The sequence below is a fragment of the Pinus tabuliformis genome, chromosome 8 (genome assembly GCF_031772625.1).
Source record: "Pinus tabuliformis cultivar Carrire ecotype Pingquan chromosome 8, CPIR1, whole genome shotgun sequence".
NCBI lineage: Eukaryota > Viridiplantae > Streptophyta > Pinopsida > Pinales > Pinaceae > Pinus > Pinus tabuliformis.
Genome location: NC_142294.1, coordinates 1272978167 through 1273002238, shown reverse-complemented (window position 1 = coordinate 1273002238; position 24072 = coordinate 1272978167). Strand labels below are relative to the sequence as shown.

Here is a 24072-nt window from a genome sequence, read left to right as displayed (position 1 = left end):
TTTCTGTATTACGATGTGATATCCACAGCAATATTTATTCTAACGTTTATTGAATTAATTTCATAAATAACTTATTGTGGAATAAGTAGGAAAAGTAAATTAGTTGCTGCAGTAATAGAATTTTCACATGGTATCAGAGCGAGTAATCAGAGACAAGAAGGGAAAATCAATTATGGGTCGTGACCACGATGCAGAGGCATCCACGTCAGGGGACTCACACAGATTTTCAGAAGATTGCACAAGAGAGATTTCGATTTCTCTATGTTAGCTTCTAGGCTGGAAGAAGAAGTGGCGTGTATGACTGGTGCCGCATCATCAGAAGTATGGTATATAGACACTGGAGCCTCGTGGCATATGACGGGAATCAAGGAGTGTTTCTCAGAATATCGAGAAGAGAAGATGAACTTTCAGATCACCATGGAGAACAAGGCAAAGTGTACTCCAGTAGAGAAGGGTACCATAGTCTTTCAAACAGAATTGGGAGAATGGTTTCGTGCTACAAATGTGTTGCATGTGCCAGGATTGGGGATGAACTTACTTTCTGTGTCACAACTACAAGGCAAGGGCTATGACGTCTACTTCATCAAGGAGAAGGTATATGCCAAACACCCGAGCTGGAAAAAGAAAGTGCAGATCAAGATCAAAAGTAATCGATTGTATAGATTACAACTAGAATCACCAATGGCACTAATAGGCAGTCATGGAGACAAGGACTTGAATGAACTATGGCACAGAAGAATAGTTCACTTGCAACATGGAGCTCTGAGAATTCTCAGGAGCTCTGTAATAGGAGTTCCGGATCTGAGTACGGAATGAGATGATGTATGCAGGGAATGTGCTCTAGGAAGTATGTCGAGGCAACATTTCCTAGGAGCAAACACAAGGCCAAGAGTGTACTAGGATTGATACACTCAGATATCTGCGGACCTATGTCTGCCGAAGCTTTGAGTGGTGTCGAGTATTTCCTTACCTTCGTTGATGACCACTCAAGGAAAACTTGGATTTATTTTCTGAAAATCAAGGATGAGGTTTTTTGTCGATTCAAGGAGTTCAAGGCTCTGGTGGAGAATCTGACTGGGAAGAAAATAAAAGTTTTGTGCTCAGATGATGGTGTAGAATATGTCGATAAAGACTTCATTGATTTTTGCGCTAAGGAGGGCATCAGAAGACAGTGGACAGATCCCTACAATCCGGAGCAGAATGGGGTAGCAGAAAGAAAGAACGGGACTATTATAGAAGCAGCTAGGGGCATGATGTATGATCAGGATATGCCAAAATTCCTGTGGGCGAAAGCATGCAACATAGCAGTCTATGTTCAAAACAAGACTCCTCATCGGGCATTGGGCAAGATTACTCCAGAGAAAGTCTTCGTAGAGAAGACACCTAAAGTCAGTCATTTCAGGATATTTGGGAGATATTGCCGCATACCCGAAGAAAAGAGGAAGAAGCTAGATCAGACTGTGGAAAAGGGATATCTAGTGGGATATAGCGAGAACACTAAGGCATACAGAATCTATCTTCCAGGGAGCAAGAAGGTAGTAGTACGACAAGATGTAAAGTTCATGGAGGACAGGGCTTTCAGAAGATCTCGCGAGATGCCTTCCGTGGAGCAGTCGAAAGAGGAGTTGTTTGTTAAGCCTCTTCAACCAACAGAAGTAAAGAATTCTTCCTCAGAACAAGAAGATTCTCAAGATGAGGAGGAGGAGCGCACAGAAGCACCTGCTGGCAGAGGAAGAACTAGCAGGGAACTTCGTCAAATTCTACAAGATGCAAACGACTTCATTGGTGCGCCAAGAAATAATGAGAGGGAGCGAAAACAGCCAGATAGATATCAGGCATTAGTAGCTCAGGATGGAGAGCCTGCCAGTTTCAAGGAGGCAACTCAACATCAGGTTTGGCTAGATGCGATAATAGAGGAATACAACTCCATAATGGTAAACGATGTCTGGAAGGTGGTGCCAAGGCCTCAAGACAGATCAGTAGTAGGTTCAAGATGGATCTACGAGATCAAATACACTGCAAGCGACAGCGTTGAGAAATACAAGGCCAGGATTTTGGCTAAGGGGTATGCTCAAAAAGGAGGGATTAACTATGAGGAGACCTACGCCCCGGTAGCCAAGTATACATCTATTAGGACCGTGATATCTCTTGCAGCCCAGATGGGATGGGAGATCCATCAGATGGATGTCAAAACGGCATTTATGAACGGGGTAATAGAAAAGGAGGTATACATTGAACAACCAGAGGGCCTTGAAACTCATGAGAATAAGTCTCATGTATGCAGATTGAAGAAAGCCTTGATTGGGTTGAAACAGGCATCAAGAGCATGGTATGGTCGAATAGATTGCTACTTGCAGAAGATGGGATTTATCAAGAGTGACGCAGATCCAAATCTCTACTATCTAATTGTAGAGAATGAGCCGCTAATCTTAGTATTGTATGTGGATGATCTGTTTCTGACAGGATCATCCAAACTCATTGGGGACTACAAGAAGAATCTAGCTACGGAATTCGATATGAAGGATTTGGGACGAATGCACTACTTCCTAGGGTTGGAAGTTTAGCAACAGAAGGGAGAAACCTTCCTTGGGCAAGGGAGGTATGCTACAGAAATCCGGAAAAGATTCGGGATGGAGGACTATAGACCTATGGCTACGCCAATGATCACCAACTGGAAGAAGATTGATGCATCAGAAGACAAGGATGTCGATCCCACCATATACAGGCAGCTCATAGGGTCCCTGATCTATCGAGCCAGTACCAGGCCAGACATTCGCGACACTGTAAACACCCTCAGTTAGTTCATGGTGGAACCAAAGAGGGCACACTAGGCAGCAGCCAAACACATTCTCAGGTATTTACAAGGAACAATTGATTATTGGCTCTTGTACACTAAAGGTAAGGATATCAAGTTGAGTGGATTTACTGAGGCAGATTGCGCAGGAAGTTCAGTGGATCGGAAAAGTACCTCTGGGTACTGTTTCAACATTGGATCAAGAATGACCTCCTGGTGCAGTAGGAAACAGAAGTTCGTAGCTTTGAGCTCATCTGAGGCTGTGAATTTTAGGTATGTTCTATGCTAGAGCAATTATTTAAATTTTCACAGTTAGCAATCACATCAACAATAAGATAAACTACAGATAGAACATAAATATAAATCGCAAAAGACAAGCCAAAACAAGAGGACACAAGATGTGGCGCTAGCCAGGGACAAACCCCACAATGTGGGGAAACCCTTGATCAATTCTTCTTTTATGTTCTTCAATGTTCAGCAAAGAAAGAGAGAGAGAGAGATAACACATTTACAACCGAAGTCAACACTTTGACTTATCTAGATCATTTCGTATAACGATGAGATCAATTGAAGACATTCTGCTTCAACTGATTCTCCAAGGTGACTCCTTCACCTATCATTGTGTTGCATCTGGCTCTCTTGCTGCACCACTACATACTGCACCATGCTGCACTAATCATGATTATCAACATGTTGCCCATATCCATGATCTTATCCATCATCTTGTTGCCTTTTATGTTGCATCTTCCATCATCATGCAGCCCTATGACTAAGCTGCTCTCATCTGCTCTTATCATCATTTTGTTGCCCATGCCCATCATGATCTGAGACTAATCATCCTTATCATTCGCATTATGTTGAGACTGTAACCATCATTGCTTATGATCCTTGTCATTGTGAGTGCATGACTGCGGCTACAGGAATTTACAACGGCTCCATACCTTGACTGCAGTTATGACTGCGTATGAATATCTCTGTGCATAACATGAACAGCGTATATATATGACATATGAACAACGTGTAAATATATAACATGAACAACGTATGTATGTGTCATATGAACAGCGTGTATAACATGAACATCGTTGAACAACGTGTATATGAACTACGTGTAAGGGTATCTTCATGGCTACGTATGAACCCTTTATTAATTGTGTGTTATGACTTTATGAATACGGCTATTCCAGGCATCACGTTGACTGTCCATGAACTGCGTGTAATGATTCCATATGACAACGGATCCAAATTATGGCATCACATTGAATGATCTACGTGTTATGACTTTATGACTGCGGCTGTTCCAGGCATCACATTGACTGCATTTTACTTCTGGACAGCGTAGTGTATAAGGCTTCTTGACAGCGTGTTAGGGCCTGTTCTTGACAGCAATAATTCTTTTCTTAGCTGCGTTATAGAGGCTTCCTAGACAGCGTAGATTAGGCCTCACTTTAACCACATAGGAGCTCCCTTGACTGCGGCTAGGGCATGGCTAGGTGTCTCTGTTTGCTGCGTAGATCAACCTGCGGCTAGGGCATCACCATAAGGCCAGCATATTACTCTTGGTGTCTCACTCCTTCTCCAAAAACCCAAGACGTGGAGAGGAGGAGATCACTCAAGAATGTCGTGTCTTAAATGACATCAAATCCTCTTCTATTTATACCAAAAACGTATAGGTTGAATAGACATGATGTTTGGGCTTCTTGAGCCTACATAAGCGTTGGTCGGCTTGATAATAATTACATAATCAAAATAAATTCATATCTCCATAAATACTTATCAGAAGCGAATGATCTTTGGACCAATCCTACACCTCTCGACAAGAGGGATCCAATAAAAATATCAGCTGCCATAAATAAGCTGACCCACATGGAGTTTGGCCCTAGTTGCCAATTTTAACACTTCCTCTCAACTAAGGAGAACTCCATCCGCTGATCCGTTTATACCAAAAACGTATAGGTTGAATAGACATGATGTTTGGGCTTCTTGAGCCTACATAAGAGCTAGTCGGCTTGATAATAATTACATAATCAAAATAAATTCATATCTCCATAAATACTTATCAGAAGCGGATGATCTTTGGACCAACCCTACACCTCTCGACGAGAGGGATCCAATAAAAATATCAGCTGCCATAAATAAGCTGACCCACATGGAGTTTGGCCCTAGTTGCCAATTTTAACACTTCCTCTCAACTAGGGAGAACTCCATCCGCTGATCCATATGTCCAACTATACTATCTCTGCCATCAGTGCCCTGCACTGCCCTGCTCAGCTCTGCCCAACTCTGCTCAGCTCTGTTGGCTCCGCTTCGCTCTGCTCAGCTCTGCTGGCTCTGCTCTACTCTGCTCAACTTAGCTCTGCTGAACCATGAAGAAGAAGAATTGATCGAGAATGTCTCATACCATTCTCCACTGACCCGAAGTCAGTCTCAGAGTGCGTACCACTGGTCCCAGACTAGTCTCAGCCGACCCAAAGTCAGCGTCATAGTGGGTACCACTCCTACTACTGGTCCCAGACTAGTATCATCAGTCTCAGAGAGTGTACCACTGGTCCCAGACCAGTCTCAACTGACCCGAAGTCAGCGTCATAGCATGTACCACTCTCACTGGTCCCAGACCAGTCTTCCACTGACCCTAAGTCAGTCTCAGAGTATGTACCACTGGTCCCAGACCAGTCTCAACCGACCCGAAGTCAGCATCATAGTAGGTACAACTCCTACCATTGGTCCCAGACCAGTGTCAACCGACCCGAAGTCAGCATCATAGTAGGTACAACTCATACCACTGGTTCCAGACCAGTCTCAACCAACCCGAAGTCAGCGTCATAGCATGTACCACTCTCATTGGTCCCAGGCCAGTCTTTCACTAACCCTAAGTCAGTCTCAGAGTATGTACCACTGATCCCAAACCAGTCTCAACCGACCCGAAGTCAGCATCATAGTAGGTACAACTCCTACCACTGGTCCCAGACCAGTATCATTGATCCCAGATCAATGAAGGTCATCCTAGCATAGGGAGTACAGTAGATACAACGATGCGTCCATCGGTACTACTATGGTACCTATCCTCATTTCCCTGATCATTGATCAGATGAGAGGTACTTCCCATGAGTCCCACTCTGCATGGGTAGGATGCCTTGACAAGAGAACTTAATCAATCTTGTCCTCACAGGAGAACTAATCATCCTGTTACACAATTGCCATGGAGAACACATCATCCGGGCCTCACAAGAGAGCTAATCATCCTGCTACATAATCGTCATAGAGAACACATCATCTAGACCTCATAGGAGAACTAATCATCTTGCTACACAGGAGAACAAATCATCCTGTCCCACAAGAAAGCGAATCATCTTGTCCCACAAGAGAGCGAGTCATCTTGTTTCATAGGAGAGTGAATCATCCTATCGACAGATGAGCGAATCATCCTGTCCCACAAGAGAGCGAATCATCTTGTCTCAGTGCATACCACTAGGGGAGGGTGAGTCACCCTGTGGTCGTATGTTGCTCCAAGAAGAACTGCAAGCCCCTAGAGCTCCCAAAGCTCAATGTATGCAACATGCAGGACCCTTGTACAAAGGTCTCTCGACAACTCCAAGTCATTCGAGAAAATCACAAATTTGATCTTTCCCCGGGGCTCTGACAAAGTGTATCGACCTGTACATTATCTTAATGTGATGGAGTCTCCTTGCTCATCGACTTACCATATCCCAAATAAGGTAGTATCTGATGTCTATCTGCTGGAGCAATCGTCGAATACGGGATTCCTCAATAATCGAATCCCACCTCTAGTTGTCACAGAGAATCATAGTGGTATTCATCATGTGTACTCACTGAAGAGTTTCCACAACCAAGGAACTTCATACAAGGTCATACTCGTAGTTATGTATCCGGTCTCGACGGTACTTATAACAACCGACTTTTGCTTCTTGCTCATCCATGATATCGAAGCAGAATCCAAAGATAACCGGCACTGAAAAGTGCTCTAGTGATCCTCCACACTGCCTACCCAGTCAGCCTTCGAATAATCATGCAGTTTTCATTTTTCCGGCATGTATCTCAATCCATGAGAGATTGTGCCCCGAAGATATCTCAGAAGATTCTTGGCACCAATCCAGTGAGGCTCAACCAAATATGAGCTCACCATGCTAACTGAAAAACATATGTCCAAAATCCAACTCCCTCTGTCTTCTACAAATGAGAGGATCTGCACCTATCAGACATAGGTGCCAATATGAGAGGTCTGTCATCCACAATCTTCGGATGGTTTGGATCAATTTAACTCCTAGTGAATCTCAGCTTCATCAGACAGTTGTTGATCCTCTCATACTATGCCCCGGGTGTTTTGCATAGAGGGCTTTCTACCACCAGCGTACATGAGATTCCCAATCATGAATCTCAAACTCCTCGGGTTGTTTCAAACCTGTGGACCTGTGGCATGAGGGGAATGGTCCCCTTATAAGATTTTCTTTCAGTACATCTCAAACATGTACCTTCATGTTCTTTTTGAATTCAGGCATCCCTGTCACCATCTGACTCACAAACCTTCGGTGCTGAGTCAATGGACATGGTCCCCAGTGGACTTCCTGCAACTTGATACAGCCCTGAACTCAAAAACATCTTTGAAAAATCTATTTTCAAACACGTACCTTTCCATCGATGAGTGCCACCCTGTAACCTTTGACTTCCATTTCTGAAATGGACATCAGGTTCTTCTTGCGATCAGGTACATAAAAGAGATTCTGTAAATGAATAGAGTTACCCTCATTCAATTGAGGGATAACATTCCCTACACCCTTTCCGGGATAGGTGGCATCAGCTCCAAGTATAATCCCACGATTATTTATCCGATGAAGTGCCTAGGGTTCCTTGCTTTCTTTGAAGAGTCGACCATTTCTCCTTGATGAACTGTATTACCTGTCATTCCCTTGACCCTGGAATGATTTGTTTATCTTCATCAAGAGAAGTGTCTCTGCCATTCAAACACTCCTACGCATAACGGCCAAACTTATTGCAACCAAGGCATCCACCTTTCCTTCCATCCTTAGATCCAAACTTCCCAATGAAGTGATCTTTAGATGGGCCATCAGAAACTTCCGCTACGCCATTCTGATAATATGCTCTACTTCGATTTCACCCTTTGTGAACTTAGAAGAGAGATGTGGAACCTATTGATCCTTTTGTCTTGCCCCTATTGTCTTCGGTGATTCTTTCACTCTTGCTTGGGCATTGTCTTCACCTCAACTCCGATACCATGTTAATTTTAGATATGTTCTATGCTAGAGCAATTTATTTAAATTTTCACAATTAGCAATCACATCAGCATTAAGATAAATTGCAGATAGAACATAAATATAAATCGCAGAACACAAGCCAAGACAAGAGGACACAAGATGTGGCGCTAGCCAGGGACAAACCCCACAATGTGGGAAAACCCTTGATCAATTCTTCTTTTATGTTCTTCAAAGTTCAGCAGAGAAAGAGAGAGAGAGATAGTACATTTACAACCGAAGTCAACACTTTGACTTATCTAGATCATTTCATATAACGATGAGATCAGTTGAAGACATTCTGCTTCAACTGATTCTCCAAGGTGACTCCTTCACCTATCATCATGCTGCATCTGGTTCTCTTGCTGCACCACTGCATACTGCACCATGCTGCACTAATCATGATTATCATCATGCTGCCCATGTCCATGATCTTATTCATCATCTTGTTGCCTTTTATGCTGCATCTTCCATCATCATGCAGCCCTATGACTGAGCTGCTCTCATCTGCTCTTATCATCATTTTGCTGCCCATGCCCATCATGATCTGAGACTGATCATCCTTATCATTCTCATTATGTTGAGACTGTAACCATCATTGCTTATGATCCTTGTCATTGTGAGTGCATGACTGCGGCTACAGGAATTTACAACAGCTCCATACCTTGACTGTAGTTATGACTGCGTATGAATATCTTTGTGCATAACATGAATAGCGTATATATATGACATATGAACAGCGTGTAAATATATAACATGAACAGCGTATGTATGTGTCATATGAACAGCGTGTATAACATGAACAACGTTGAACAGCGTGTATATGAACTGCGTGTAAGGATATCTTCATGACTGCGTATGGACCCTTTATTAACTGCGTGTTATGACTTTATGACTGCGGCTATTCCAGGCATCACGTTGATTGTCCATGAACTGCGTGTAATGATTCCATATGACAATGGATCCAAATTAGGGCATCACGTTGAATGATCTGCGTGTTATGACTTTATGACTACGGTTGTTCCAGGCATCACGTTGACTGCGTTTTACTTCTGGACAGCGTAGTGTATAAGGCTTCTTGACAGCGTGTTAGGGCCTGTTCTTGACAGCGTGTTAGGGCCTGTTCTTGACAACGTGTTAGGGCATGTTCTTGACAGCGTGTTAGGGCCTATTCTTGACAGCAATAAATCTTTTCTTAGCTACGTTATAGAGGCTTCCTAGACAGCATAGATTAGGCCTCACTTTAACCACATAGGAGCTCCCTTGACTGCAGCTAGGGCATGGCTAGGTGTCTCTGTTTGCTGCGTAGATCAACCTGCGGCTAGGGCATCACCATAAGGCTAGCATATTACCCTTGGTGTCTCACTCCTCCAAAAACCCAAGACGTGGAGAGGAGGAGATCACTCAAGAATGTCATGTCTTAAACGACATCAAATCCTCTTCTATTTATACGAAAACGTATAGGTTGAATAGACATGACATTTGGGCTTCTTGAGCCTACATAAGATCTGGTCAGCTTGATAATAATTACATAATCAAAATAAATTCATATCTCCATAAATACTTATCAGAAACGGATGATCTTTGGATCAATCCTACACCTCTCGACGAGAAGGATCCAATAAAAATATCAGCTGCCATAAATAAGCTGGCCCACATGGAGTTTGGCCCTAGTTTCCAATTCTAACAATTTTAACAAAGGCGGAATATATGGCAGCAAACACACCTTCATGTGAGGCCATATGGCTTAGAAAACTGTTGGTGAACCTATTCAGAAAGAATATGGAAGCGACCAGGATCATGTGTTACAATCAGAGTCGCATCAATCTCTTTGAGAATCTAGTGTTTCATAATGGGTCGAAGAATATTCATATCTGGTGTCACTTTGTCAAAGACTGTCCAACGAGGAGCTGTACAGTTGAGCTACACTCCTACAGGAAAACAGGTGGCGGACATCCTCACCAAGGCCCTTGGAAGGACAAAGTTTGACTACTTCACGGAAAAGATGGGGATGGTGAAAAACCTGTTTCAGAAGTAGAAATGGAAGTGAAGTAGAAATGGGAGTGATAGCAACACAGATACAAAGGGAGTTGCAGTGCGGATTCAGTGTTGGGAGAAAGGACCAGCAACAGCACAGATGCAAAGGGAGTTGTCATACAAATGCAACAGTGGCAATGGCAGAGCCATGGGTAGCAGTACAGGATGCAGCAGTACAGGATGCAGCAGTCCAGAGGATGATGGACAGCAGGCCTAGCATCAGCACAGGGACCGATGCCTGATGATCAGGGTGATACTCAGTGAGGAGTATTGCTAGAGCACAGTCTTCGCTAAGAGGGAGTGTTGATTTGGGGTAGCATCGGATGCGTTCTAGCCACGAAAATTGGTAGAGAGGCTAAGGCACATGAGATCTCCAATACCCAGAAAGGGTTTGGGCAAATTCTAAACCGTGTGGGAAATATTAAAATAATTAATATTTTTAATGAAATCCCTAAGTCTAAACTTAGGGAAAATAGAATATTAATGTGAATTAATATAAAACTGTGTTAGAATGGTCCAAAAGTCATGGATCAAGCCAGATCTAATCTTAGCTGTTGATTAGGGACTTAATCTTGGTCGTTCATTTGTCAATGAGAAAAGTATAATAGGAGGCTTGAGGGACACTTGGAGAACACACTGAGGGAGACCAGTCAGTTCAATTTCTGGAGCAGTGTTCGCTGAGAAATTGAACCAGTGGTCCGGTGAGCAGTCAGGAGGCAACAAGTACGGAACAAAGAGACAGGATCAGCCACTATAGATCAACATTGAGGCAGGAGAGGCAGACGCAGGGCATTTCAAGCAGACACAGAAGCAGCAGGAGACTGTGCAGTCATTAACTAGACCTGCATGGGTGACACAGAGAGGCCCAAGGCTGACGCAGTCAAGCAGGGGCTGACACAGAGGGTCTGAGAGCCACGCAGAGGTCAGTCGGGCTGACGCTGGGATTGGGAGAAGTGCTGAAGCATCTATTTTTTTCTCTGTGGGTAAGCCAGTTTGGCACCCTATTGTACTGAAGAATTGCTAAATAATAAAAACCTCCCTTGCTGCACTGGGTTTCCCACATTGGGTTTTTCCGGGGACTATGTTGGGTCCCTATAATACTAGTAATTACCCCATTACTATTGTAGTTATACCCCTTATTTATATTGTTGTGCCCCCATTGCCCCCATATTGTTATTAATGTGCCCATAGAATCCCTCTATTGTTATTTTTGTGGCTTTATATTATTATTGTTAGGTCGGCTGGATTATATTGTGACTCCATAGACTCCTATATATAGAAAGGAGGTTTTGTCATTTGAATCATCCAAGAATTGTTCATTCATGTAATGTAAAGGAGGTTGCCCCCTCGAAGAGGCTGAATTTTAAGGCGTTGATCTATCTTTTCTATCTGTTCTTGAGCTGGTTTCATAACATTTGGTATCAGAGCTTTGGATTCTAGGGTTTCGCTGCTCCAAACAGGTCATCGTGGCATTTTCGCTATAACTTTTTTTCTGTGACGTTTCAGAAGTCGCAAGAAAAACCCATTTGAGAAGAAATCGCGCTGAACCTTGGGTCCGAATTTCAGAGCTTTTCGCGCGATAGTTTCAGAGATATGATCTCAGGAAGTTGGTCTTTTTGCAGACTCCTGAATTACACTCAAAACAGGTGACCTGGGGAAAATCGTCATAACTTTCTTTCTGAGCATCGAATTGAAACTTTCTTTCTAAGCGAACTTTAGTTTTCTTTTATATATTTTTCAGAGTCAAAGGTTGAAACAGTGACACGTGGCACTTCATACAAGTTCGCTCTACTGAACTAGTCTATAATCAGGTCACTGCGGGAGATTGTGCATAACTCTTTCTTGGAGAATCCAATTTGGATCAGACTAGTGGCATTGGAAAGAGGGCATAAAAGGCTACTACAGGTCACAATTTCAGAACTGGATGAGTCGAAATTACAGAGATACATCAGATTTAATATCAGGCTTCTACAAAGTAAAAAAAGGTGTGTAGTTTTTATTTTTTATTTTTGCATAAGCTTGGTTTGAAGGAATTCAAAGGGCATAGTAAAGCATTATTATCGGTAACTGATGCCCCGAGGAAAGAAAATGCAAACACCTAGTAAGGAACCTGAAAGCTCTAGCATGACTCATGAAGAAGAGGAAGAAATGCTACATGATATATCAAAATTACAAGAACAAGTGCAACAAATGTCACGCTCACAAAAGCTAACAGATGCTAAGATAAATGGCGTGGAATCTAAGATAAAGGGCATGGAAGCTAAGATGGATGATCTGAAGACAGATTTGAGGAAAGATTTGAAGACAGACATGGCAGATTTGAAGACAGATTTGACAAATTTTCTACAAGAAATACTTACTAATGGTGAAAAGGTTGTAAAGGAAACTCATGATGTGAACAAAAGAAATGTTAATCATGATTCCATAGACTCTAATGTTGGATCGAAGACCCACCATATTCCAAAAATCGATATGAGGAAGTTTGATGGCAAGGATCCCGCCACATGGATATTACAGATGGAGCAGTTCTTCGATCTCAATAATGTGCAAAACACACAAAAGGTACGTATGGCAACTTTATATTTGGAACCAAATCAATTTGTATGGTATCAATGGCTTTGCTCTCGTAAACAATTTATCACTTGGGCAATTTTTACAGAAGAATTGATAGCACATTATGAGGATACAAAAAGCAACACTTTTTTTAGCCAATTGATAAGTCTCAAACAAAAGGGTTCAATAATGGAGCACATTGAGGAGTTCCAAAAATTGAACATAAAGGTAAAAGATATTCCAGAGCAGCATAGGATTGATGTGTTCATAGGGTCTTTAAAGGATAATATCCAACATGATGTTCGACTTTGGGAACCTGATTCATTAGAGAAGGCATTCAGGTTAGCAAGAAAAATGGAAAGCAAAATTATGGCAACCAGGAAGCATACCACTCACAACTATAAAGACGGAAGTGCAGTTGCCCCTAGTCTTCCACAACCTATAAGGTTGACACCACAACAATTGGAAGAAAAAAGAGCAAAAGGGCTTTGTTATAGTTGTGATAGCAAATATACTAAAGGTCATAAGTGTGCTGAGAAGAAATTATTCTACATAGATTGTGAAGAGGAAGAAGAAAAGGAGCAAGAAAGGTCAAAAGAACAGGATATGCTCCAGGAACAAAGCCTAGATGAAGAACAAATAAATCCGACCATATCTTGTAATGCATTGGCGGGAATTACCACTCCTCAAACCATCAAGATAGAAGGACAAATCAAGAAGAAAATGGTGATAGTGTTGATTGATTCAGGAAGCACCCACAATTTTATTCATTGTAGGGTAGCAAAAGAATTGAATTGCTTCCTATATCCAGCACCAGAGTGTCAAGTGATGATTGCAAATGGAGGAACAATAAATTGCTCTGGAAAGTGCCATAATATCAAGCTATCCATGGGAGAATATGTATTGACTAGCCCAATGCTTTCCATTCCAATGGGAGGTGCTGATGTTGTACTAGGAGTCCAATGGCTACAATCCTTGGGTACAATAGCTTTTAATTTTCAAGAACTTTTCATCAAATTTTCTGTGGAAGGAAAGGAAGTTGAATTAAGGGGTATTGCAGGGAAACCAAGAAAGATAATCAGCTCTAATGGTATGACAAAGCTTCTAAAAAAGGAGCAAAGGGGTGTAATTGCACAATTATGTTCGCTAGATGTTTCCACATTAGAATCATCTATTTCTCCAGATCTCCAAAAAGTCCTGGACAATCATTCCAAGGTATTTGAGACTCCCAAAGGTCTCCCACCTATGCGTGATCATGATCATGCTATTCATCTGATTCCAGGAAGTGTCCCTCCAAACATCAGGTCGTACAGATATCCCTATGTCCAAAAAAGTGAAATTGAACGTATGGTTGCAGAAATGCTAGAGGCTGGTATAATTCAACCGAGTCAAAGTTCTTTCTCTGCTCCAGTAGTATTGGTGCACAAGAAGGATGGATCATGGCGCATGTGTCCGGATTATAGGGAGCTCAACAAGCTCACTATTAAAGATAAGTTCCCCATTCCTGTCATTGATGAATTACTGGATGAATTGCATGGATCAATTTACTTCACCAAGTTGGATCTTCGTTCAGGATATCATCAAATCAGAATGAAGATTGAAGACATTCCGAAAACGGCATTTAAAACTCATGAGGGTCATTATGAATTTTTGGTCATGCCTTTTGGCCTTACCAATGCACCTTCAACATTTCAAGGTTTGATGAATTCAATTTTCAAACCATTCCTTAGAAAATTTGTGTTAGTATTTTTTGATGATATACTTATCTACAGCAAGTCTTGGAAGGATCATGTTGAACATGTTGACAGGGTGCTACAACTATTGGAGGAGAAACAATTATATGCCAAAAGATCCAAATGTTTCTTTGGAGTCCAGGAGGTGGAATATTTGGGTCATATTGTATCTCATGAAGGAGTTAAGGTAGACCCTAGCAAAATTAAAGCCATTAAGGAATGGAAAATCCCCACATCCATAAAGAATTTGCGCGGATTTCTTGGGTTGACAGGGTATTATCGCAAGTTTGTTAAGAATTATGGGAGAATAGCAGCACCTCTAACAACATTATTGAAGAAAGATGCATTTTCATGGACTCCGGAAGCAACAAAGGCCTTTGAACATCTTAAAGAGGCAATGTGCCAAGCACCAGTCTTAGCTACACCGGACTTCACAAAAACCTTTATTGTGGAATGTGATGCTTCAGGAAATGGAATTGGTGCTGTTCTAATGCAAGATGAAAGACCCATTGCTTTTGAAAGTCGTCCAATCAAGGGAAAGTTTTTAAGCAAAGCTATTTATGAGAAGGAAATGTTGGCAATACTCCATGCACTTAAGAAATGGCGACCCTACCTAATGGGAAGACACTTCAAGGTAAAAACGAATCATGATAGCCTTAAATACTTTTTAGAACAAAGATTATCCTCTGAAGAGCAACAAAAGTGGGTCACAAAGATGTTGGGTTATGACTTTGAAATCATCTACAAAAAAGGGAAGCAAAATGTGGTGGCAGATGCACTCTCAAGGAAGGATGAGGATGTGGAAGCATTGTTGTGCGCTATTTCTATCATCCAACCAGATTGGATAAATGAAGCAAAGGAGGAATGGAAGAATGACGAAGAAGTGTGGGCACTTATTCGAAAGCTACAACAAGATTCCAGTACGTCTGATACATTTAGCTGGAAAAATGATTCGTTATGGTATAAAGATCACTTATACCTCTGTAAGAATTCCCAGCTAAAACAAAAGATTCTTATGGAATTGCACACTTCTCCCTTAGGAGGGCACTCAGGATTTTTAAAAACTTACCACAGGGTTAACAAGGAATTTTTTTGGGATGGCCTTAAATCAGATATTCAAAAGTTTGTGGCAGAATGTTTGGTTTGCCAACAAAATAAAGTTGAAACAATTAAGACACCGGGTCTATTACAACCTTTATCCATTCCAAGCCAACGTTGGGAGGAGGTATCAATGGATTTTATCACAGGTTTACCCAAGTCTGAGGGAAAGAGTGTCATCATGGTGGTAGTTGACAGACTTACCAAGTATGCACACTTTTGTGCATTATCACATCCATTTAAAGCCAGTACAGTTTCTACTGCATTTATGGAAACAATTCAAAAGCTACATGGAAACCCAAAGATTATTGTAAGTGACAGAGATCCCATTTTCACTGGAAATTTTTGGACACAATTATTTTCTTGTCTTGGTACTCAGTTAGCTCATAACTCATCTTATCATCCTCAATCTGATGGGCAAACTGAGATAGTAAACAAATGTTTGGAAGGATATCTTCGTTGCTTTGTATCTGATAAACAGACACAATGGGTCAAATGGTTGCCTCTGGCTGAATGGTGGTATAACACTTCCTTTCATACAGCAACAAAAATGACCCCATTTATGGCACTTTATGGGTATCAACTACCATCCATCACATCATATTTAAGAGAAAATTCTAAGGTTCAGGCAGTGGAACATCACATCGAACATCAACAACAAGTCCTCCAACTCTTAAAGGATAACCTCGTGTTGGCACAGAATAGAATGAAACAACAGGCAGATCAACATCGCAGTGAAAGAAGTTTTGATGTAAGTGATTGGGTATTCCTACGGCTACAACCATATAAGCAAATGTCCCTCAAGCAAGCTAAGAAGGATAATAAATTATCACCAAAGTATTATGGTCCATACAAGGTGTTGCAAAAGATTGGTACTATGGCATACAAATTGGAGCTTCCTGCAGCTTCTCGATTGCACCCAGTTTTCCATGTTTCATGCTTAAAGAAGCTTATAGGCGACAAGCTCCCAGTGCAAACAATATTGCCAGAACTTGACGAGGAAAGAAAAATTATATTGGAACCGGAAGCAGTTATAGAAACAAGAACTCGACAGCTACGAAATCGATCAATTTCAAAGTACCTTATCAAGTGGAAGAACTTATCCGCTAAAAATTCCACATGGGAGGATGAGAATTTTATGCAGAAGTATCCAGAACTACTCAAGCGTTGAGGACAACACTTTTTTTAAGGAGAGGGGCATGTTGGGTCTCTATAATACTAGTAATTACCCCATTACTATTGTAGTTATACCCCTTATTTATATTGTTGTGCCCCCATTGCCCCCATATTGTTATTAATGTGCCCATAGAATCCCTCTATTGTTGTTTTTGTGGCTTTATATTATTATTGTTAGGTCGGCTGGATTATATTGTGACTCCATAGACTCCTATATATAGAAAGGACGTTTTTTCATTTGAATCATCCAAGAATTGTTCATTCATGTAATGTAAAGGAGGTTGCCCCCTCGAAGAGGCTGAATTCAAAGGCGTTGATCTATCTTTTCTATCTGTTCTTGAGCTGGTTTCATAACAGACTATTGTCCAAAATAACTGTGTTAATGTGTTGATTATTGTGCATATGCTTGTTTTTGTATTACAGTGTGATATCTGCAGCAGTGTTTATTTTAATGTTTATTGAATTAATTTCATAAATAAATTATTGTGGAATAAGTAGGCAAAGTAAATCAGTTGCTGCAGTGATAGAATTTTCACAATCGACTTGTTGACTATAGGCTGACTTGGTGTTTCTTCATTATTTTTGCTGCTAGGAGGATGTCTGTGCATGGAGAGGACTTGACTTTGCTTGGAGATATTTTCTTGGACTCTTATACAAGTTTATAGTGTAACATGCCCTTAAGGGTCTTCAATAAATACATTCACTCTTTGACTTCCTAGAAGCTTTCAAATATGTTCTTGACCTACTTCAATGAGCAAGAAACTCATTGATAAATATAAGAAAAATAATATTTCTTTCCTTGAATAAATACAAATATCAAAAGTACATTTATGAAGACCGAACCTAGTTACACTTTCTTCAACAAAATCATCATCCATTCAACCAAATTGAACTACCAATGGACCAAGTCGAATTACTATGGAAGAAATGAAGCTAACTAAGCCAAATCGAGCCACAAATGAAATCATTGGGTCATCTAAAGAGGAACATTGAGGTGTTTTTGACTACTATTCTCTATTTTCTACCTTTCTAAGATCAATGCAAGTGGAATGTTGTGTTTCCAAGGGTCAAATGAGTCAAGTCGAACTCCCTTAGTGGTAAAATCATTGCAATTAAAAACTATTTTTTTAATTTACTTAGTCTTTGGGTTGTGGATGACAAGTAAAAACAATATTAATTTGGAGAAAGGTCCAACCAGCCATTGAAAGGAAAATAATATAAGGCTAGTCCCTCCTCTATTCTCAGTTGTTGTTGCATTGTGAGATCACTCATGCCATACTAGAAGTTTGTTTGCAAACTCTTTTGTCTCAAAATTGTGGGTTGGTTTTTTTCTATTTTGTTCTCTTCTAGTTCTTATTGTAACAAGTTGAATATAAGATAAACACATGGAATGTAGTTTACACAGACATCAGAAAGACGTTCCACCAAGGGGCTACATGGTCATGTCAAGATTGCAGTCAAGGTGCTAGTCTTCATTGCTCACTTGTTGGAGGTTGGGATTATCAAATCCATAGGTTGGACTTACCCTTATCGAGGGTATCTTCAACTAGGTGAAGATCTCTTCCAATCTCACAATTGACCCGAAGATTAAAGACACTTCGCTAGAAGTCACTCTTAGATGGATCTAGAAACATGTAGGATGTCTTAGATAAAGGTTGGGATGACACAATTTTCTCAATTCCAAACTCACCTCGCTATCCGATTGCAAAATCGACTTAACGTTGAATGTGATTGACAACCCAACGTCAAGAGGTACACTTGTGGCTAAGGTAAGCATTTCTTAACAACCACACTTCTTATTACAACAAACCAGCAATTTTTATTTTTTGTTTATTTAAATATTTACTAGCAAGCACTTTTCATATTTTATTCAATCTTAGCTACTAGCCCTTGGGGTTTTTAAGCATAAATTTAAATCTAGTCCAAGGGATTAGTATACCTTTGTTTTGAGCCTTATAATACCCATACTTAATTGGTATATCGCGTTGATTAGTAGTGTGTCCATGATATTCCATACCACTTTCCATCTTTTCCCAGTATTCCACTCCATTCTTCGCGTTGGTGGTCATTGGTCATGGGGATTGGCACATTTTCATCCTCATCCTTGGGTTTGGGCTAGAAAGCTTTGTCTTAGAGGTTGTTGTTGTGAAAACAAAGTTAAAAGCATAATAAAGCCACAATGAAAGAAAAAGAAAAAATGCAAAAGATGGTTGGGACATTTGAATAGCTCGTGGGAAAAAGCCTAGCACGAGATCTACCCCTCATTAGCCATCACCCAGTTTCCCAAGCTCGTGATGCTCCATCTACAAAAAGAAATTCTTGTATTGTCCCAACCCTGATGAGCCATAAACTAACTCGTCATCTAGAGGTATTAAATGTTAAATCTCAAAAAGAAAGTTTGGGCTCTTGAGCTATAAACCTAAATCAAAGCATATCATAGAGAAGTAAAAGGCACACTAGATGTTAATTTTTCATAGTGCTACATTGTTCGTGTCAGACCAGGAGGTAACTCCTCAAAAAAATTCATTGATATTCATTCAGGTTGGTCTTTATTATATACATGAGGGAGAGACTGTTCATTTCATCTCCCGGTGACTATTCATATTTTCTGTTATTTATTTACATCAATTTCAGTTATTCACCCAATCCTGATGATTAAGTGTCAACATTCCCCCCCTTAATCTAAAGGGATGTTGGTGAGTCCAAGCATCATTCTGAATCTTTCAAGCTTTTCTCTTCCAAGCGCTTTGGTGAAGATGTCTGCAATTTGCTCATTAGTGGAACAATGGCAAAGATGGAATGTTTTGGCCTAAACATGATGTCGAATCAGATGATATTTAGTATTGATGTGTTTCGTTCGATCATGGAACTTTGGGTTCTTGGCCAACTTTAATGTCGAGGTATTGTCAATCATGAGTGGAGTTGATTGTACTTGTTTTACGTGCAAATCTTCAAGAATTTTCCTAGGCCACACAATTTCTTTTGTTGCCTCAACTGCTGCCACATATTCTACCTCTGTTGTGGAATCTACTGGAACTGATTGTTTGCGTGATCTCCAAGAGACAGCTCCTGATCCAAGACTCATAGCATAACCTAAAATAGATACCCCAGTTTCTTTGTCTCCATCGAAGTCTGAATCAAAGTATCCAATCAAGCTGAAGTCGTCCACCTATGTATACTTGATTCCAAAGTCTTGAGTTCCCTTCAAGTACTTTAGAACTCTTTTTGCAGCAGAACAATGTTCCTCACAAGGCTTTTGCATAAACCTGGAGAGGATTCCAACAGCGAATGAAATGTCTGCTCTGGTAGTAGTTAGGTAGTTGAGACTTCCTACAAGTTGTCTATACCTTGTTGCATCCTCAAATTCTTTTCCTTCAATGGATGTGAGCTTTATGTTTTGTTCCATTGGAGTAGTAAGAGGATTGCATTCTGTCATGCCAAACTTGTTCAACAGATCTCCAATGTACTTCTTTTGAGAAAGGAATATGGACTTCGGATGTTGAGTTACTTCAATACCAAGATAGTAATGAACACAGCGCAAATCAGTCATTTCAAAACCTTTCTTCAATTCCTTCTTTATGGATGCAATGTAGCTTTCATTGTTCCCTATCATCAAAAGATCATCTACATATACCACAAGATATACAACTGTTTTGCCAACTTTCTTGACAAATAAAGTTGCATCATCAAGATCATAATGTTTGAAATTGAGTTTCAGAAGATGCTCAGTTAGTTTTTCATACCAAGCTCGTGGTGCTTGTTTGAGGCCATACAAGGATTTCACAAGTTTGCATACTTTATGTTCATGTCCTTTCACAGCAAATCCTTTAGGCTAGGACATAAAAACATTCTCTTTTAGATCTCCATTCAAGAAAGCAGTTTTTACATCCATTTGATGGACTTTCCAACCGTTCTGAGTTGCTAAGGCAAAGAATGTCCGGATAGTAGCCCATTTTGTTGTGGGGGCAAAAGTCTCCTCATAATCGACCCCTTCCTTCTCTGCAAAACTTTTTGCCACAAGCCCGGCTTTGTGCTTGTCAAGTGAGCCATCAGCTTTATACTTGTTCTTGTAGACCCACTTGCAGCCAATTGGTTTGATTCCTAATGGAGGATCAACCAGCTTCCAAGTGCCATTCTTTATCAGGGCATCATACTTCTTTTGCATTGCTTCTTTCCATTCATCATGAGAAGCAACTTTTTTGAAGGAAGTTGGTTTGAAATCTGTAGACAAAATCAATTCACAATCATAAGAAACATCCATATCAACAGGTGAATCAGAGTCATCTACATCACCTCCATTTTGCCGGTTTGAATTTCTAGTTCCTGTCTTTCCAACCTCATCAAGATGAACACTTTCAAGTGTCTTTGTCAACCACTTTGGGGGACCTTTCTCAAATGGTCCAGGCTGCTCCGTTGATTGAGTTGGGACTGAATCAAGATTGAGTCTCCCAATTCTGTCAATCACATTACTTAAAGTATCATCTGTTGTTGGAGTTTCATGCGGGGGAGAGAGTGCTTCAGAAGAAGATTCCACAGGTTGAACTAGTATAGGAATCCCCCCTTCAAGATGTGGAATCTGATTATCAAATTCTTGAAAAGATTTTGCATTTGTGAATCTATCTAAGCGATCAAGTTGTCGCTCAACAACATTGTCAGTTTTGGATGTTTCAAGAAAGATTACATCTCTAGATACAACAAACTTTTTATTGACTTCATAATAGAGACGGTATGCATTAGAGGTGTTTGAATACACCAGGAAGATACACTTACGACTTCTTGCACCAAGTTTGTTTCTATGTACCTTTATCAAGGCATAATAGGTGGAACCAAAGACCCTAAGATGCTTTACCGAAGGAATGTGCCCATACCACATTGCATAGGGAGTCTTGTTTCTGATAGCATTAGATGGACATCTATTCTTTATATATACAGCACATAGAACTGTAGTTTACACAGACAGACATCAGAAAGATGTTCCACCAAGGGGCTACATGGTCATGTCAAGATTGCAGTCAAGGTGCTAGTCTTCATTGCTCACTTGTTGGAGGTTGGGATTATCAAATCCATAGGTTGGACTTACCCTTATCGGGGGTATCTTCAACTAGGTGAAGATCTCTTCCAATCTCACAATTGACCCGAAGATTAAAGACACTTCACTAGAAGTCGCTCTTAGTTGGATCTAGAAACATGTAGGATGTCTTAGATAAAGGTTGGGATGACACAATTTTCTCAATTCCAAACTCGCATCGCTATCCGATTGCAAAACCGACTTAACATTGAATGTGATTGACAAACCAACATCGAGAGGTAAACTCGTGGCTAAGGTAAGTATTTCTTAACAACCAAACTTCTTATTACAACAAACCAGCAATTTTTATTTTTTGTTTATTTAAATATTTACTAGCAAGCACTTTTCATATTTTATTCAATCTTTGCTACTAGCCCTTGGGGTTTTTGAGCATAAATTTAAATCTAGTCCAAGGGATTAGTATACCTTTGTTTTGAGCCTTATAACACCCATACTGAATTGGTATATCGCGTTGATTAGAAGTGTGTCCATGATATTCCATACTTACCACTTTCCATATTTTCCCAGTATTCCACTCCATTCTTCGCGTTGGTGGTCATTGGTCATGGAGATTGGCACATTTTCATCCTCATCCTTGGGTTTGGGCTAGAAAGCTTTGTCTTAGAGGTTGTTGTTGTGAAAACAAAGTTAAAAGCATAATAAAGCCACAATGAAAGAAAAAGAAAAAATGCAAAAGATGGTTGGGACATTTGAATAGCGCGTGGGAAAAAGCCTAGCATGAGCTCTACCCCTCTCATTAGCCATCACCTAGTTTCCCAAGCTCATGATGCTCCATCTACAAAAAGAAATTCTTGTATTGTCCCAAACCTGATGAGCCATAAACTATCTCGTCATCTAGAGGTATTAAATGTTAAATCTCAAAAAGAAAGTTTGAGCTTTTGAGCCATAAACCTAAATCAAAGCATATCATAGAGAAGTAAAAGGCACACCAGATGTTAATTTTTCATAGTGCTACATTGTTCTTGTCAGACCAAGAGGTAACTCCTCAAAACAATTCATTGATATTCATTCAGGTTGGTCTTTATTATATACATGAGGGGGAGACTATTCATTTCATCTCCCGGTGACTATTCATATTTTCTATTATTTATTTACATCAATTTCAGTTATTCACCCAATCCTGATGATTAGGTGTCAACATTCCCCCCCTTAATCTGAAGGGATGTTGGTGAGTCCAAGCATTGTTCTGAATCTTTCAAGCTTTTCTCTTCCAAGCGCTTTGGTGAAGATGTCTGCAATTTGCTCATTAGTGGAACAATGGCAGAGATAGATTATTTTGGCCTCAACATGATGTCGAATCAGATGATATTTAGTATTGATGTGCTTCGTTCGATCATGGAACTTTGGGTTCTTGGCCAACTTTATTGCCGAGGTATTGTCAATCATGAGTGGAGTCAATTGTACTTGTTTTACCTGCAAATCTTCAAGAATTTTCCTAAGCCACACAATTTCTTTTTTTGCCTCAGCTGCTGCCACATATTCTGCCTCTGTTGTGGAATCTGCTAGAACTGATTGTTTGCGTGATCTCCAGGAGACAGCTCCTGATCCAAGACTCATAGCATAACCTGAAGTAGATACCCCAGTTTCTTTGTCTCCATCGAAGTCTGAATCAGAGTATCCAATCAAGTTGAAGTCGTCCACCTATGTATACTTGATTCCAAAGTCTTGAGTTCCCTTCAAGTACTTTAGAACTCTTTTTGCAACAGACCAATGTCCCTCACAAGGCTTTTGCATAAACCTGGAGAGGATTCCAACAGCGAATGAAATGTCTGCTCTGGTAGTAGTTAGGTAGTTGAGACTTCCTACAAGTTGTCTATACCTTGTTGCATCCTCAAATTCTTTTCCTTCAATGGATGTGAGCTTTATGTTTTGTTCCATTGGAGTAGTAAGAGGATTGCATTCTGTCATGCCAAACTTGTTCAACAGATCTCCAATGTCCTTATTTTGAGAAAGGAATATGGACTTCGGATGTTGAGTTACTTCAATACCAAGATAGTAATGAACACCGCGCAAATCAGTCATTTCAAAACCTTTCTTCAATTCCTTCTTTATGGATGCAATGTAGCTTTCAATGTTCCCTGTCATCAAAAGATCATCTACATATACCACAAGATATACAACTGTTTTGCCAACTTTCTTGACAAATAAATTTGCATCATCAAGATCATAATGTTTGAAATTGAGTTTCAGAAGATGCTCAGTTAGTTTTTCATACCAGGCTCACGGTGCTTGTTTGAGGCCATACAAGGATTTCACAAGTTTGCATACTTTATGTTCATGTCCTTTCACAGCAAATCCTTTAGGTTGGGACATAAAAACATTCTC

The 24072-nt window shown here is 40.4% G+C and overlaps 1 protein-coding gene across 1 annotated transcript in view; it reads right to left on the bottom strand.

Annotated features, from left to right (window-relative positions):
- Positions 1 to 24072, bottom strand: part of LOC149240034 (single-stranded DNA-binding protein, mitochondrial-like) — a 308565-nt gene that overhangs the window by 151319 nt on the left and 133174 nt on the right. The gene's annotated exons all lie outside the window — the stretch shown is intronic.